Raw genomic sequence first — 19193 nt, 5'->3', positions numbered from 1 at the left:
AAAGTATACAATCTCCCTCAATAACATATACAATCTCCCTCAATAATGTGTACAATCTCCCTCAATAACATATACAATCTTCCTTCAATAATGTGTACAATCTCCCTCAATAACGTGCACAATCTCCTTCAATAATGTGTACAATCTCCCTCAATAATGTGTACAATCTCCCTCAATAACGTGTACAATCTCCCTCAATAACGTGTACATCTCCCTCAGTAACTTGTATAATGTTTGTGAATAACGTGTACAATCTCCCTCAATAATGTGTACAATCTCCCTCAATAACATGTACAATCTCCCTCAATAACGTATACAATCTCCCTCAATAACTTGTATAATGTTCCTGAATAACGTGTACAATCTCCCTCAATAATGTGTACAATCTCCATCAATAACATGTACAATCTCCCTCAATAACGTATACAATCTCCCTCAATAACGTATACAATCTCCCTCAATAACTTGTATAATGTTCCTGAATAACGTGTACAATCTCCCTCAATAATGTGTACAATCTCCTTCAATAATGTGTACAATCTCCCTCAATAACGTGTACAATCTCCTTCAATAATGTGTACAATCTTCCTCAATAACGTGCACAATCTCCCTCAATAACGTGTACAATCTCCATCAATAATGTGTACAATCTCCCTCAATAACGTGTACAATCTCACTCAATAACATGTACAATGTTCCTGAATAACGTGTACAATCTCCCTCAATAAAGTGCACAATGTTCCTGAATAACATGTACAATCTCCATCAATAACGTGTATAATTGTTCCTGAATAACGTGTACAATCTCCATCAATAACGTGTACAATCTCCATCAATAATGTGTACAATCTCCCTCAATAACATGTACAATCTCCATCAATAATGAGTACAATCTCCCTCAATAACCTGTATAATGTTCCTGAATAACATGTACAATCGCCCTCAATAATGTATACAATCTCCCTCAATAACATATACAATCTCCCTCAATAATGGTGTACAATCTCCCTCAATAACGTGTACAATCTCCTTCAATAATGTGTACAATCTCCCTCAATAATGTGTACAATCTCCCTCAATAACATATACAATCTCCCTCAATAATGTGTAAAATCTCCCGCAATAACGTGTACAATCTCCCTCAATAATGTGTACAATCTTCCTCAATAACGTGTACAATCTCCCACAATAATGTGTACAATCTCCCTTAATAACGTGTACAATCTCCCTCAATAATGTGTATAATGTTCCTGAATAACGTGTACAATCTCCCGCAATAACATATACAATCTCCCTCAATAATGTGCACAATCTCCCTCAATAACATGTACAATCGCCTTCAATAATGTGTACAATCTCCCTCAATAACGTGAACAATCTCCCTCAATAACATATACAATCTCCCTCAATAAAGTGTACAATCTCCCTCAATAATGTGTACAATTTCCTCAATAATGTGTATAATGTTCCTGAATAACGAGTACAATCACCCTCAATAACATGTACAATCTCCCTCAATAACTTGTATAATGTTCCCTGAATAACATGTACAATCTCCATCAATAATGTGTACAATCTCCATCAATAACGTGCATAATGTCCCTGAATAACGTATACAATCTCCCTCAATAACATGTACAATCTCCCTCAATAACTTGTATAATGTTCCTGAATAACGTGTACAATCTCCCTCAATAATGTGTACAATCTCCCTCAATAATGTGTACAATCTCCATCAATAACATGTACAATCTCCCTCAATAACGTATACAATCTCCCTCAATAACTTGTATAATGTTCCTGAATAACGTGTACAATCTCCCTCAATAACGTGTACAATCTCCCTCAATAATGTGTACAATCTCCATCAATAACATGCACAATCTCCCTCAATAACGTATACAATCTCACTCAATAACTTGTATAATGTTCCTGAATAATGTGTACAATCTCCTCAATGATGTGTACAATCTTCCTCAATAACGTGTACAATCTCCCTCAATGATGTGTACAATCTTCCTCAATAACGTGTACAATGTTCCTGAATAACGTGTACAATCTTCCTCAATAACGTGTGTAATGTTCCTGAATAACGTGTACAATCTCCTCAATAACGTCTGCGATCGCCCTCAATAATGTATACAATCTCCCTCAATAACATAAACAATCTCGCTCAGTAATTGTGTACAATTTCCCTCAATAACGTGTACAATCTCCCTCAATAACCTGTATAATGTTCCTGAATAACATGTACAATCGCCCTCAATAATGTATACAATCTCCCTCAATAACATATACAATCTCCCTCAATAATGTGTACAATCTCCCTCAATAACGTGTACAATCTCCCTCAATAACATAAACAATCTCCCTCAATAATGTGTACAATCTCCCTCAATAACGTTTACAATCTCCCTCAATAATGTGTACAGTCTCCCACAATAACATATACAATCTCCCTCAATAACGTGTAAAATCTCCCTCAATATAGTATACAATCTCCCCCTCAATAACATATACAATCCTCCCTCAATAATGTGTACAATCTCCCTCAATAACATATACAATCTCCTTCAATAATGTGTACAATCTCCCTCAATAACGTGTACAATCTCTCTCAATAATGTGTACAATCTCCCTCAATAACGTGTACAATCTCCCTCAATAACATATACAATCTCCCTCAATAACGTGTAAAATCTCCCTCAATAAAGTATACAATCTCCCTCAATAAAGTATACAATCTCCCTCAATAACATATACAATCTCCCTCAATAACATATACAATCTCCCTCAATAACATATACAATCTCCCTCAATAATGTGTACAATCTCCCTCAATAACATATACAATCTCCTTCAATAATGTGTACAATCTCCCTCAATAACGTGCACAATCTCCTTCAATAATGTGTACAATCTCCCTCAATAATGTGTACAATCTCCCTCAATAACGTGTACAATCTCCCTCAGTAACTTGTATAATGTTTGTGAATAACGTGTACAATCTCCCTCAATAATGTGTACAATCTCCATCAATAACATGTACAATCTCCCTCAATAACGTATACAATCTCCCTCAATAAATTGTATAATGTTCCTGAATAACGTGTACAATCTCCCTCAATAACGTGTACAATCTCCTTCAATAATGTGTACAATCTTCCTCAATAACGTGTACAATCTCCTTCAATAATGTGTACAATCTTCCTCAATAACGTGTACAATCTCCCTCAATAACATGTACAATCTCCATCAATAATGTGTACAATCTCCCTCAATAACGTGTACAATCTCACTCAATAACATGTACAATGTTCCTGAATAACGTGTACAATCTCCCTCAATAATGTGTACAATCTCCCTCAATAAAGTGTACAATGTTCCTGAATAACATGTACAATCTCCATCAATAACGTGTATAATGTTCCTGAATAACGTGTACAATCTCCATCAATAACGTGTACAATCTCCATCAATAATGTGTACAATCTCCCTCAATAACATGTACAATCTCCATCAATAATGAGTACAATCTCCCTCAATAACCTGTATAATGTTCCTGAATAACATGTACAATCTCCCCTCAATAATGTGTACAATCTCCCTCAATAACGTGTACAATCTCCTTCAATAATGTGTACAATCCTCCCTCAATAATATGTACAATCTCCCTCAATTACATATACAATCTCCCTCAATAATGTGTACAATCTCCCTCAATTACGTGTACAATCTCCCTCAATAACGTGTACAATCTCCCTCAATAACGTGTACAATCTCCCTGAATAATGTATACAATCTCCGCTCAATAATGTTGTACAATCTCCCTCAATAACGTGTACAATCTCCCACAATAACGTATAGAATCTCCCCTCAATAACATATACAATCTCCCTCAATAATGTGTACAATCTCCCTCAATAACATATACAATCTCCCTCAATAACGTGTACAATCTCCCTCAATAACGTGTACAATCTCCCTCAATAATGTGTACAATCTCCCTCAATAACGTGTACAATGTTCCTGAATAACGTGTACAATCTTCCTCAATAACATGTGCAATCTTTCTGAATAACGTGTACAATCCTCCTCAATAATGTGTACAACCTCCCAAAATAACATGTACAATTTCCCTCAATAACGTGTACAATCTTCCTCAATAATGTGTAAAATGTCTCGCAATAACGTATACAATCTCCCTCAATAATGTGTACAATCTTCCTCAATAACGTGTACAATCTCCATCAATAACGTGTACAATCTCCCTTAATAACGTGTACAATCTTCCTCAATAATGTGTACAACCTCCCTAAATAACATGTACAATTTCCCTCAATAACGTGTACAATCTTCCTCAATAATGTGTAAAATGTCTCGCAATAACGTATACAATCTCCCTCAATAATGTGTACAATCTTCCTCAATAACGTGTACAATCTCCATCAATAACGTGTACAATCTCCCTTGAATAACGTGTACAATCTTCCTCAATAATGTGTAAAATGGTCTCGCAATAACGTATACAATCTCCCTCAATAATGTGTACAATCTTCCTCAATAACGTGTACAATCTCCATCAATAACGTGTACAATCTCCCTTAATAACGTGTACAATATTCCTTACACAATATTCCTCAATAATGTGTACAACCTCCCTAAATAACATGTACAATTTCCCTCAATAACGTATACAATCTCCCTAAATAATGTGTACAATCTTCCTCAATAACGTGTACAATCTCCCTTAATAACGTGTACAATCTTCCTCAATAATGTGTAAAATGTCTCGCAATAACGTATACAATCTCCCTCAATAATGTGTACAATCTTCCTCAATAACGTGTACAATCTCCCTTAATAACGTATACAATCTCCATCAATAACGTGAACAATCTCCATCAATAACGTGAACAATCTCCATCAATAACGTATACAATCTCCCTCAATAACGTGAACAATCTCCATCAATAACGTGTACAATCTCCCTCAATAACATGTGCAATCACCCTCAATAACGTGTACAATCTCCCTCAATAACATGTAAAATCACCCTCAATAACATGTACAATCTCCATCAATAATGTGTACAATCTCCCTCAATAACATGTACAATCTCCATCAATAATGTGTACAATCTCCCTCAATAATGTGTACAATCTCCCTCAATAATGTATACAATCTCCCTCATAACATGTACAATCGCCCTCAATAATGTGTACAATCTCCTCAATAACATATACAATGTTCCTGAATAACGTGTACAATCTCCTCAATAACTTGTATAATGTTCCTGAATAACGTGTACAATCTCCCTCAATAATGTGTACAATCTCCTTCAATAATGTGTACAATCTCCATCAATAATGTGTACAATCTCCCTCAATAACGTGTACAATCTCCATCAATAATGTGTACAATCTTCCTCAATAAAGTGTACAATCTCCCTCAATAACGTGTACAATCTCCATCAATAATGTGTACAATCTCCCTCAATAACGTGTACAATCTCACTCAATAACATGTACAATGTTCCTGAATAACGTGTACAATCTCCCTCAATAACGTGTACAATCTCCCTCAATAATGTGTACAATCTCCCTCAATAAAGTGTACAATGTTCCTGAATAACATGTACAATCTCCATGCAATAACGTGTACAATCTCCATCAATAATGTGTACAATCTCCCTCAATAACATGTACAATCTCCATCAATAATCAGTACAATCTCCCTCAATAACCTGTATAATGTTCCTGAATAACGTGTACAATCTCCCTCAATAACTTGTATAATGTTCCTGAATAACGTGTACAATCTCCCTCAATAATGTGTACAATCTCCTTCAATAATGTGTACAATCTCCATCAATAATGTGTACAATCTCCATCAATAATGTGTACAATCTCCCTCAATAACGTGTACAATCTCCATCAATAATGTGTACAATCTTCCTCAATAACGTGTACAATCTCCCTCAATAACGTGTACAATCTCCATCAATAATGTGTACAATCGCCCTCAATAATGTATACAATCTCCCTCAATAACATATACAATCTCCCTCAATAATGTGTACAATCTCCCTCAATAACGTGTACAATCTCCTTCAATAATGTGTACAATCTCCCTCAATAATGTGTACAATCTCCCTCAATAACATATACAATCTCCCTCAATAATGTGTACAATCTCCCTCAATAACGTGTACAATCTCCCTCAATAACGTGTACAATCTCCCTGAATAATGTATACAATCTCCCTCAATAATGTGTACAATCTCCCTCAATAACGTGTACAATCTCCCACAATAACGTATAGAATCTCCCTCAATAACATATACAATCTCCTTCAATAATGTGTACAATCTCCCTCAATAACATGTACAATTTCCCTCAATAACGTGTACAATCTTCCTCAATAATGTGTAAAATGTCCCGCAATAACGTATACAATCTCCCTCAATAATGTGTACAATATTCCTCAATAACGTGTACAATCTCCCTCAATAATGTGTACAATCTCCCTCAATAACGTGTACAATCTCCATCAATAATGTGTACAATCTCCCTCAATAACGTGTACAATCTCACTCAATAACATGTACAATGTTCCTGAATAACGTGTACAATCTTCCTCAATAACATGTGCAATCTTTCTGAATAACGTCTACAATCCTCCTCAATAATGTGTACAACCTCCCTAAATAACATGTACAATCTCCCTCAATAACATGTACAATCACCCTCAATAACGTGTACAATCACCCTCAATAACATGTACAATCACCCTCAATAACGTGTACAATCTCCCTCGATAACATGTGCAATCACCCTCAATAACGTGTACAATCTCCCTCAATAACGTGTACAATCTCCATCAATAATGTGTACAATCTCCCTCAATAACGTGTACAATCTCACTCAATAACATGTACAATCTCCCTCAATAACGTGTACAATCTCCATCAATAATGTGTACAATCTCCCTCAATAACGTGTACAATCTCCCTCAATAACGTGTACAATCTCCATCAATAATGTGTACAATCTCCCTCAATAACGTGTACAATCTCACTCAATAACATGTACAATGTTCCTGAATAACGTGTACAATCTCCCTCAATAATGTGTACAATCTCCCTCAATAAAGTGTACAATGTTCCTGAATAACATGTACAATCTCCATCAATAACGTGTATAATGTTCCTGAATAACGTGTACAATCTCCATCAATAATGTGTACAATCTCCCTCAATAACATGTACAATCTCCATCAATAATGAGTACAATCTCCCTCAATAACCTGTATAATGTTCCTGAATAACATGTACAATCGCCCTCAATAATGTATACAATCTCCCTCAATAACATATACAATCTCCCTCAATAATGTGTACAATCTCCCTCAATAACGTGTACAATCTCCTTCAATAATGTGTACAATCTCCCTCAATAATGTGTACAATCTCCCTCAATAACATATACAATCTCCCTCAATAATGTGTACAATCTCCCTCAATAACGTGTACAATCTCCCTCAATAACGTGTACAATCTCCCTGAATAATGTATACAATCTCCCTCAATAATGTGTACAATCTCCCTCAATAACGTGTACAATCTCCCACAATAACGTATAGAATCTCCCTCAATAACATATACAATCTCCCTCAATAATGTGTACAATCTCCCTCAATAACATATACAATCTCCCTCAATAACGTGTACAATCTCCCTCAATAATGTGTACAATCTCCCTCAATAATGTGTACAATCTCCCTCAATAACGTGTACAATGTTCCTGAATAACGTGTACAATCTTCCTCAATAACATGTGCAATCTTTCTGAATAACGTGTACAATCCTCCTCAATAATGTGTACAACCTCCCTAAATAACATGTACAATTTCCCTCAATAACGTGTACAATCTTCCTCAATAATGTGTAAAATGTCTCGCAATAACGTATACAATCTCCCTCAATAATGTGTACAATCTCCCTCAATAATGTGTACAATCTCCCTCAATAATGTGTACAATCTCCCTCAATAACGTGTACAATGTTCCTGAATAACGTGTACAATCTTCCTCAATAACATGTGCAATCTATCTGAATAACGTGTACAATCCTCCTCAATAATGTGTACAACCTCCCTAAATAACATGTACAATTTCCCTCAATAACGTGTACAATCTTCCTCAATAACGTGAACAATCTCCCTCAATAATGTGTACAATATTCCTCAATAACGTGTACAATCTCCATCAATAACGTGTACAATCTCCCTTAATAACGTGTTCAATCTCCCTTAATAACATGTACAATCTCCATCAATAACGTGTACAATCTCCCTTAATAACGTGTACAATCTCCATCAATAACGTGAACAATCTCCCTCAATAATGTGTACAATATTCCTCAATAACGTGTACAATCTCCATCAATAACGTGTACAATCTCCCTTAATAACGTGTACAATCTCCATCAATAACGTGAACAATCTCCCTCAATAATGTGTACAATCTCCCTCAATAACGTGTACAATCTCCCTCAATAACGTGTACAATCTCCCTCAATAACGTGTACAATCTCACTCAATAACATGTACAATGTTCCTGAATAACGTGTACAATCTCCCTCAATAATGTGTACAATCTCCCTCAATAAAGTGTACAATGTTCCTGAATAACATGTACAATCTCCATCAATAACGTGTATAATGTTCCTGAATAACGTGTACAATCTCCATCAATAACGTGTACAATCTCCATCAATAATGTGTACAATCTCCCTCAATAACATGTACAATCTCCCTCAATAACATGTACAATTTCCCTCAATAACGTGTACAATCTTCCTCAATAATGTGTAAAATGTCCCGCAATAACGTATACAATCTCCCTCAATAATGTGTACAATATTCCTCAATAACGTGTACAATCTCCCTCAATAATGTGTACAATCTCCCTCAATAACGTGTACAATCTCCATCAATAATGTGTACAATCTCCCTCAATAACGTGTACAATCTCACTCAATAACATGTACAATGTTCCTGAATAACGTGTACAATCTTCCTCAATAACATGTGCAATCTTTCTGAATAACGTGTACAATCCTCCTCAATAATGTGTACAACCTCCCTAAATAACATGTACAATCTCCCTCAATAACATGTACAATCACCCTCAATAACGTGTACAATCACCCTCAATAACATGTACAATCACCCTCAATAACGTGTACAATCTCCCTCGATAACATGTGCAATCACCCTCAATAACGTGTACAATCTCCCTCAATAACGTGTACAATCTCCATCAATAATGTGTACAATCTCCCTCAATAACGTGTACAATCTCACTCAATAACATGTACAATCTCCCTCAATAACGTGTACAATCTCCATCAATAATGTGTACAATCTCCCTCAATAACGTGTACAATCTCCCTCAATAACGTGTACAATCTCCATCAATAATGTGTACAATCTCCCTCAATAACGTGTACAATCTCACTCAATAACATGTACAATGTTCCTGAATAACGTGTACAATCTCCCTCAATAATGTGTACAATCTCCCTCAATAAAGTGTACAATGTTCCTGAATAACATGTACAATCTCCATCAATAACGTGTATAATGTTCCTGAATAACGTGTACAATCTCCATCAATAACGTGTACAATCTCCATCAATAATGTGTACAATCTCCCTCAATAACATGTACAATCTCCATCAATAATGAGTACAATCTCCCTCAATAACCTGTATAATGTTCCTGAATAACATGTACAATCGCCCTCAATAATGTATACAATCTCCCTCAATAACATATACAATCTCCCTCAATAATGTGTACAATCTCCCTCAATAACGTGTACAATCTCCTTCAATAATGTGTACAATCTCCCTCAATAATGTGTACAATCTCCCTCAATAACATATACAATCTCCCTCAATAATGTGTACAATCTCCCTCAATAACGTGTACAATCTCCCTCAATAACGTGTACAATCTCCCTGAATAATGTATACAATCTCCCTCAATAATGTGTACAATCTCCCTCAATAACGTGTACAATCTCCACAATAACGTATAGAATCTCCCTCAATAACATATACAATCTCCCTCAATAATGTGTACAATCTCCCTCAATAACATATACAATCTCCCTCAATAATGTGTACAATCTCCCTCAATAATGTGTACAATCTCCCTCAATAATGTGTACAATCTCCCTCAATAACGTGTACAATGTTCCTGAATAACGTGTACAATCTTCCTCAATAACATGTGCAATCTTTCTGAATAACGTGTACAATCCTCCTCAATAATGTGTACAACCTCCCTAAATAACATGTACAATTTCCCTCAATAACGTGTACAATCTTCCTCAATAATGTGTAAAATGTCTCGCAATAACGTATACAATCTCCCTCAATAATGTGTACAATCTCCCTCAATAATGTGTACAATCTCCCTCAATAATGTGTACAATCTCCCTCAATAACGTGTACAATGTTCCTGAATAACGTGTACAATCTTCCTCAATAACATGTGCAATCTATCTGAATAACGTGTACAATCCTCCTCAATAATGTGTACAACCTCCCTAAATAACATGTACAATTTCCCTCAATAACGTGTACAATCTTCCTCAATAACGTGAACAATCTCCCTCAATAATGTGTACAATATTCCTCAATAACGTGTACAATCTCCATCAATAACGTGTACAATCTCCCTTAATAACGTGTTCAATCTCCCTTAATAACATGTACAATCTCCATCAATAACGTGTACAATCTCCCTTAATAACGTGTACAATCTCCATCAATAACGTGAACAATCTCCCTCAATAATGTGTACAATATTCCTCAATAACGTGTACAATCTCCATCAATAACGTGTACAATCTCCCTTAATAACGTGTTCAATCTCCCTTAATAACATGTACAATCACCCTCAATAACGTGTACAATCTCCCTCAATAACATGTACAATCACCCTCAATAACGTGTACAATCTCCCTCAATAACATGTGCAATCACCCTCAATAACATGTACAATCTCCCTCAATAACATGTACAATCACCCTCAATAACATGTACAATCTCCCTCAATAACATGTACAATCTCCATCAATAATGTGTACAATCTCCCTCAATAACGTGTACAATCTCCCTCAATAACTTGTATAATGTTCCTGAATGACGTGTACAATCTCCCTCAATAACGTATACAATATCCCTCATAACGTATACAATATCCCTCATAACGTATACAATCGCCCTCAATAATGTGTACAATCTCCCTCAATAACATATACAATGTTCCTGAATAACGTGTACAATCTCCCTCAATAATGTGTACAATCTTCCTCAATAACGTGTACAATGTTCCTGAATAACATGTACAATCTTCCTCAATAACGTGTACAATCTCCCTCAATAATGTGTACAATCTCCCTCAGTAATGTGTACAATTTCCATCAATAACGTTTATAATCTCCCTCAATAATGTATACAATCTCCCTCAATAACATATACAATCTCCTAAATAATGTGTACAATCTCCCTCAATAAGGTATACAATCTCCCTCAATAACATATACAATCTCCCTCAATAATGTGTACAATCTTCCTCAATAACATGTGCAATCTCCCTCAATAACATGTGCAATCTCCCTCAATAACATGTACAATCTCCCTCAATAACATGTACAATCTCCCTCAATAATGTGTACAATCTTCCTCAATAACATGTGCAATCTCCCTCAATAACATGTACAATCTCCCTCAATAACATGTACAATCTCCCTCAATAATGTGTACAATCTCCCTCAATAATGTGTACAATCTCCATCAATAATGTGTACAATCTCCATCAATAACATGTACAATCTCCCTCAATAACGTATACAATCTCCCTCAATAACTTGTATAATGTTCCTGAATAATGTGCACAATCTCCCTCAATGATGTGTACAATCTTCCTCAATGACGTGTACAATGTTCCTGAATAACGTGTACAATGTTCCTGAATAACGTGTACAATCTTCCTCAATAACGTGTGTAATGTTCCTGAATAACGTGTACAATCTCCCTCAATAACGTCTACGATCGCCCTCAATAATGTATACAATCTCCCTCAATAACATATACAATCTCGCTCAGTAATGTGTACAATTTCCCTCAATAACGTGTACAATCTTCCTCAATAACGTGTACAATGTTCGTGAATAACATGTACAATCTCCCTCAATAACATGTACAATCTCCATCAATAATGAGTACAATCTCCCTCAATAACCTGTATAATGTTCCTGAATAACATGTACAATCTCCCTCAATAATGCATACAATCTCCCTCAATAACATATACAATCTCCCTCAATAATGTGTACAATCTCCCTCAATAACGTGTACAATCTCCCTCAATAACATATACAATCTCCCTCAATAATGTGTACAATCTCCCTCAATAACGTGTACAATCTCCCTCAATAACGTGTACAATCTCCCTCAATAATGTGTACAGTCTCCCACAATAACATATACAATCTCCCTCAATAACGTGTAAAATCTCCCTCAATAAAGTATACAATCTCCCTCAATAACATATACAATCTCCCTCAATAATGTGTACAATCTCCCTCAATAACATATACAATCTCCTTCAATAATGTGTACAATCTCCCTCAATAACGTGGACAATCTCCTTCAATAATGTGTACAATCTCCCTCAATAATGTGCACAATCTCCCTCAATAACGTGTACAATCTCCCTCAATAACATATACAATCTCCCTCAATCACGTGTAAAATCTCCCTCAATAAAGTATACAATCTCCCTCAATAACATATACAATCTCCCTCAATAATGTGTACAATCTCCCTCAATAACATTATACAATCTCCTTCAATAATGTGTACAATCTCCCTCAATAACGTGCACAATCTCCTTCAATAATGTGTATAATCTCCCTCAATAACGTGTACAATCTCCCTCAATAACGTGTACAATCTCCCTCAATAACTTGTATAACGTTCGTGAATAACGTGTACAATCTCCCTCAATAATGTGTACAATCTCCCTCAATAACGTATACAATCTCCCTCAATAACTTGTATAATGTTCCTGAATAATGTGTACAATCTCCCTCAATAATTTGTACAATCTCCCTCAAAAATGTGTACAATCTTCCTCAATAACGTGTACAATCTCCTTCAATAATGTGTACAATCTTCCTCAATAACGTGTACAATCTCCCTCAATAACGTGTACAATCTCCATCAATAATGTGTACAATCTCCCTCAATAACGTGTACAATCTCATTCAATAACATGTACAATGTTCCTGAATAACGTGTACAATCTCCCTCAATAATGTGTACAATCTCCCTCAATAAAGTGTACAATGTTCCTGAATAACATGTACAATCTCCATCAATAACGTGTATAATGTTCCTGAATAACGTGTACAATCTCCATCAATAACGGGTGCAATCTCCATCAATAACATGTACAATCTCCATCAATAATGAGTACAATCTCCCTCAATAACCTGTATAATGTTCCTGAATAACATGTACAATCGCCCTCAATAATGTATACAATCTCCCTCAATAACATATACAATCTCCCTCAATAATGTGTACAATCTCCCTCAATAACGTGTACAATCTCCTTCAATAATGTGTACAATCTCCCTCAATAATGTGTACAATCTCCCTCAATAACATATACAATCTCCCTCAATAATGTGTACAATCTCCCTCAATAACGTGTACAATCTCCATCAATAATGTGTACAATCTCCCTCAATAACGTGTACAATCTCACTCAATAACATGTACAATGTTCCTGAATAACGTGTACAATCTCCCTCAATAATGTGTACAATCTCCCTCAATAAAGTGTACAATGTTCCTGAATAACATGTACAATCTCCATCAATAACGTGTACAATCTCCATCAATAATGAGTACAATCTCCCTCAATAACCTGTATAATGTTCCTGAATAACATGTACAATCGCCCTCAATAATGTATACAATCTCCCTCAATAACATATACAATCTCCCTCAATAATGTGTACAACCTCCCTCAATAACGTGTACAATCTCCTTCAATAATGTGTACAATCTCCCTGAATAATGTATACAATCTCCCTCAATAACATGTACAATCTCCCTCAATAATGTGTACAATCTCCCTCAATAACGTGTACAATCTCCCTCAATAACGTGTACAATCTCCCTCAATAATATATACAATCTCCCTCAATAATGTGTACAATCTCCCTCAATAACGTGTACAATCTCCCACAATAACGTATAGAATCTCCCTCAATAACATATACAATCTCCCTCAATAATGTGTACAATCTCCCTCAATAACATATACAATCTCCCTCAATAACATGTACAATCTCCCTCAATAATGTGTACAATCTCCCTCAATAATATGTACTATCTCCCTCAATAACGTGTACAATGTTCCTGAATAACGTGTACAATCTTCCTCAATAACATGTGCAATCTTTCTGAATAACGTGTACAATCCTCCTCAATAATGTGTACAACCTCCCTAAATAACATGTACAATTTCCCTCAATAACGTGTACAATCTTCCTCAATAATGTGTAAAATGTGCCGCAATAAAGTATACAATCTCCCTCAATAATGTGTACAATATTCCTCAATAACGTGTACAATCTCCCTCAATAATGTGTACAATCTTCCTCAATAACGTGTACAATCTCCATTAATAATGTGTACAATCTCCCTTAATAACGTGTACAATCTCCATCAATACCGTGAACAATCTCCATCAATAATGTGTATAATGTTCCTGAATAACGTGTACAATCTCCCTCAATAACGTACAATCACCCTCAATAACGTGTACAATCTCCCTCAATAACATGTACAATCACCCTCAATAATGTGTACAATCTCCCTCAATAACGTGTACAATCTCCATCAATAATGTGTACAATCTCCCTCAATAACGTGTACAATCTCCATCAATAATGTGTACATTCTCCCTCAATAAAGTGTACAATGTTCCTGAATAACATGTACAATCTCCATCAATAACGTGTATAATGTTCCTGAATAACGTGTACAATCTCCATTAATAATGTGTACAATCTCCCTTAATAACGTGTACAATCTCCCTTAATAACGTGTACAATCTCCATCAATAACGTGTACAATCTCCCTCAATAACGTGTACAATCTCCATCAATAATGTGTACATTCTCCCTCAATAAAGTGTACAATGTTCCTGAATAACATGTACAATCTCCATCAATAACGTGTACAATCTCCATCAATAATGTGTACAATCTCCCTCAATAACATGTACAATCTCCATCAATAATGAGTACAATCTCCCTCAATAACCTGTATAATGTTCCTGAATAACATGTACAATCGCCCTCAATAATGTATACAATCTCCCTCAATAACATATACAATCTCCCTCAATAATGTGTACAATCTCCCTCAATAACGTGTACAATCTCCTTCAATAATGTGTACAATCTCCCTCAATAATGTGTACAATCTCCCTCAATAACATATACAATCTCCCTCAATAATGTATACAATCTCCCTCAATAATGTGTACAATCTCCCTCAATAACGTGTACAATCTCCCACAATAACGTATAGAATCTCCCTCAATAACATATACAATCTCCCTCAATAATGTGTACAATCTCCCTCAATAACATATACAATCTCCCTCAATAACGTGTACAATCTTCCTCAATAATGTGTACAATCTCCCTCAATAATGTGTACAATCTCCCTCAATAACGTGTACAATGTTCCTGAATAACGAGTACAATCTTCCTCAATAACATATGCAATCTTTCTGAATAACGTGTACAATCCTCCTCAATAATGTGTACAACCTCCCTAAATAACATGTACAATTTCCCTCAATAACGTGTACAATCTTCCTCAATAATGTGTAAAATGTCCAGCAATAACGTATACAATCTCCCTCAATAATGTGTACAATATTCCTCAATAACGTGTACAATCTCCCTCAATAATGTGTACAATCTTCCTCAATAACGTGTACAATCTCCATTAATAATGTGTACAATCTCCCTTAATAACGTGTACAATCTCCATCAATAACGTGTACAATCTCCCTCAATAATATGTACAATCACCCTCAATAACGTGTACAATCTCCCTCAATAACATGTACAATCACCCTCAATAACGTGTACAATCTCCCTCAATAACATGTGCAATCACCCTCAATAACGTGTACAATCTCCCTCAATAACATGTACAATCACCCTCAATAACGTGTACAATCTCCCTCAATAACATGTACAATCTCCATCAATAATGTGTACAATCTCCCTCAATAACCTGTATAATGTTCCTGAAGAACGAGTACAATCACCCTCAATAACGTGTACAATCTCCCTCAATAACATGTACAATCTCCATCAATAATGTGTACAATCTCCCTCAATAACGTGTACAATCTCCCTCAATAACTTGTATAATGTTCCTGAATAACGTGTACAATCTCCCTCAATAATGTGTACAATCTCCCTCAATAACATGTACAATCACCCTCAATAACGTGTACAATCTCCCTCAATAACATGTGCAATCACCCTCAATAACATGTACAATCTCCCTCAATAACATGTACAATCACCCTCAATAACATGTACAATCTCCCTCAATAACATGTACAATCTCCATCAATAATGTGTACAATCTCCCTCAATAACGTGTACAATCTCCCTCAATAACTTGTATAATGTTCCTGAATAACGTGTACAATCTCCCTCAATAACGTATACAATATCCCTCATAACGTATACAATATCCCTCATAACGTATACAATCGCCCTCAATAATGTGTACAATCTCCCTCAATAACATATACAATGTTCCTGAATAACGTGTACAATCTCCCTCAATAATGTGTACAATCTTCCTCAATAACGTGTACAATGTTCCTGAATAACATGTACAATCTTCCTCAATAACGTGTACAATCTCCCTCAATAATGTGTACAGTCTCCCTCAGTAATGTGTACAATTTCCATCAATAACGTTTATAATCTCCCTCAATAATGTATACAATCTCCCTCAATAACATATACAATCTCCCTAAATAATGTGTACAATCTCCCTCAATAAGGTATACAATCTCCCTCAATAACATATACAATCTCCCTCAATAATGTGTACAATCTTCCTCAATAACATGTGCAATCTCCCTCAATAACATGTACAATCTCCCTCAATAACATGTACAATCTCCCTCAATAATGTGTACAATCTTCCTCAATAACATGTGCAATCTCCTTCAATAACATGTACAATCTCCCTCAATAACATGTACAATCTCCCTCAATAATGTGTACAATCTCCCTCAATAATGTGTACAATCTCCATCAATAATGTGTACAATCTCCATCAATAACATGTGCAATCTCCCTCAATAACATGTACAATCTCCCTCAATAACATGTACAATCTCCCTCAATAATGTGTACAATCTCCCTCAATAATGTGTACAATCTCCATCAATAATGTGTACAATCTCCATCAATAACATGTACAATCTCCCTCAATAACGTATACAATCTCCCTGAATAACTTGTATAATGTTCCTGAATAATGTGCACAATCTCCCTCAATGATGTGTACAATCTTCCTCAATGACGTGTACAATGTTCCTGAATAACGTGTACAATGTTCCTGAATAACGTGTACAATCTTCCTCAATAACGTGTACAATGTTCCTGAATAACGTGTACAATCTCCCTCAATAACGTCTACGATCGCCCTCAATAATGTATACAATCTCCCTCAATAACATATACAATCTCGCTCAGTAATGTGTACAATTTCCCTCAATAACGTGTACAATCTTCCTCAATAACGTGTACAATGTTCCTGAATAACATGTACAATCTCCCTCAATAACATGTACAATCTCCATCAATAATGAGTACAATCTCCCTCAATAACCTGTATAATGTTCCTGAATAACATGTACAATCTCCCTCAATAATGCATACAATCTCCCTCAATAACATATACAATCTCCCTCAATAATGTGTACAATCTCCCTCAATAACGTGTACAATCTCCCTCAATAACATATACAATCTCCCTCAATAATGTGTACAATCTCCCTCAATAACGTGTACAATCTCCCTCAATAACGTGTACAATCTCCCTCAATAATGTGTACAGTCTCCCACAATAACATATACAATCTCCCTCAATAACGTGTAAAATCTCCCTCAATAAAGTATACAATCTCCCTCAATAACATATACAATCTCCCTCAATAATGTGTACAATCTCCCTCAATAACATATACAATCTCCTTCAATAATGTGTACAATCTCCCTCAATAACGTGGACAATCTCCTTCAATAATGTGTACAATCTCCCTCAATAATGTGCACAATCTCCCTCAATAACGTGTACAATCTCCATCAATAACGTGTATAATGTTCCTGAATAACGTGTACAATCTCCATCAATAACGGGTGCAATCTCCATCAATAACATGTACAATCTCCATCAATCACGTGTAAAATCTCCCTCAATAAAGTATACAATCTCCCTCAATAACATATACAATCTCCCTCAATAATGTGTACAATCTCCCTCAATAACATATACAATCTCCTTCAATAATGTGTACAATCTCCCTCAATAACGTGCACAATCTCCTTCAATAATGTGTACAATCTCCCTCAATAACGTGTACAATCTCCCTCAATAACGTGTACAATCTCCCTCAATAACTTGTATAACGTTCGTGAATAACGTGTACAATCTCCCTCAATAATGTGTACAATCTCCCTCAATAACGTATACAATCTCCCTCAATAACTTGTATAATGTTCCTGAATAATGTGTACAATCTCCCTCAATAATTTGTACAATCTCCCTCAAAAATGTGTACAATCTTCCTCAATAACGTGTACAATCTCCTTCAATAATGTGTACAATCTTCCTCAATAACGTGTACAATCTCCCTCAATAACGTGTACAATCTCCATCAATAATGTGTACAATCTCCCTCAATAACGTGTACAATCTCACTCAATAACATGTACAATGTTCCTGAATAACGTGTACAATCTCCCTCAATAATGTGTACAATCTC

This window comes from Heterodontus francisci, chromosome 2, assembly GCF_036365525.1.
Source record: "Heterodontus francisci isolate sHetFra1 chromosome 2, sHetFra1.hap1, whole genome shotgun sequence".
Classification (NCBI taxonomy): Eukaryota; Metazoa; Chordata; class Chondrichthyes; order Heterodontiformes; family Heterodontidae; genus Heterodontus; species Heterodontus francisci.
This window is presented reverse-complemented; position numbering follows the sequence as displayed.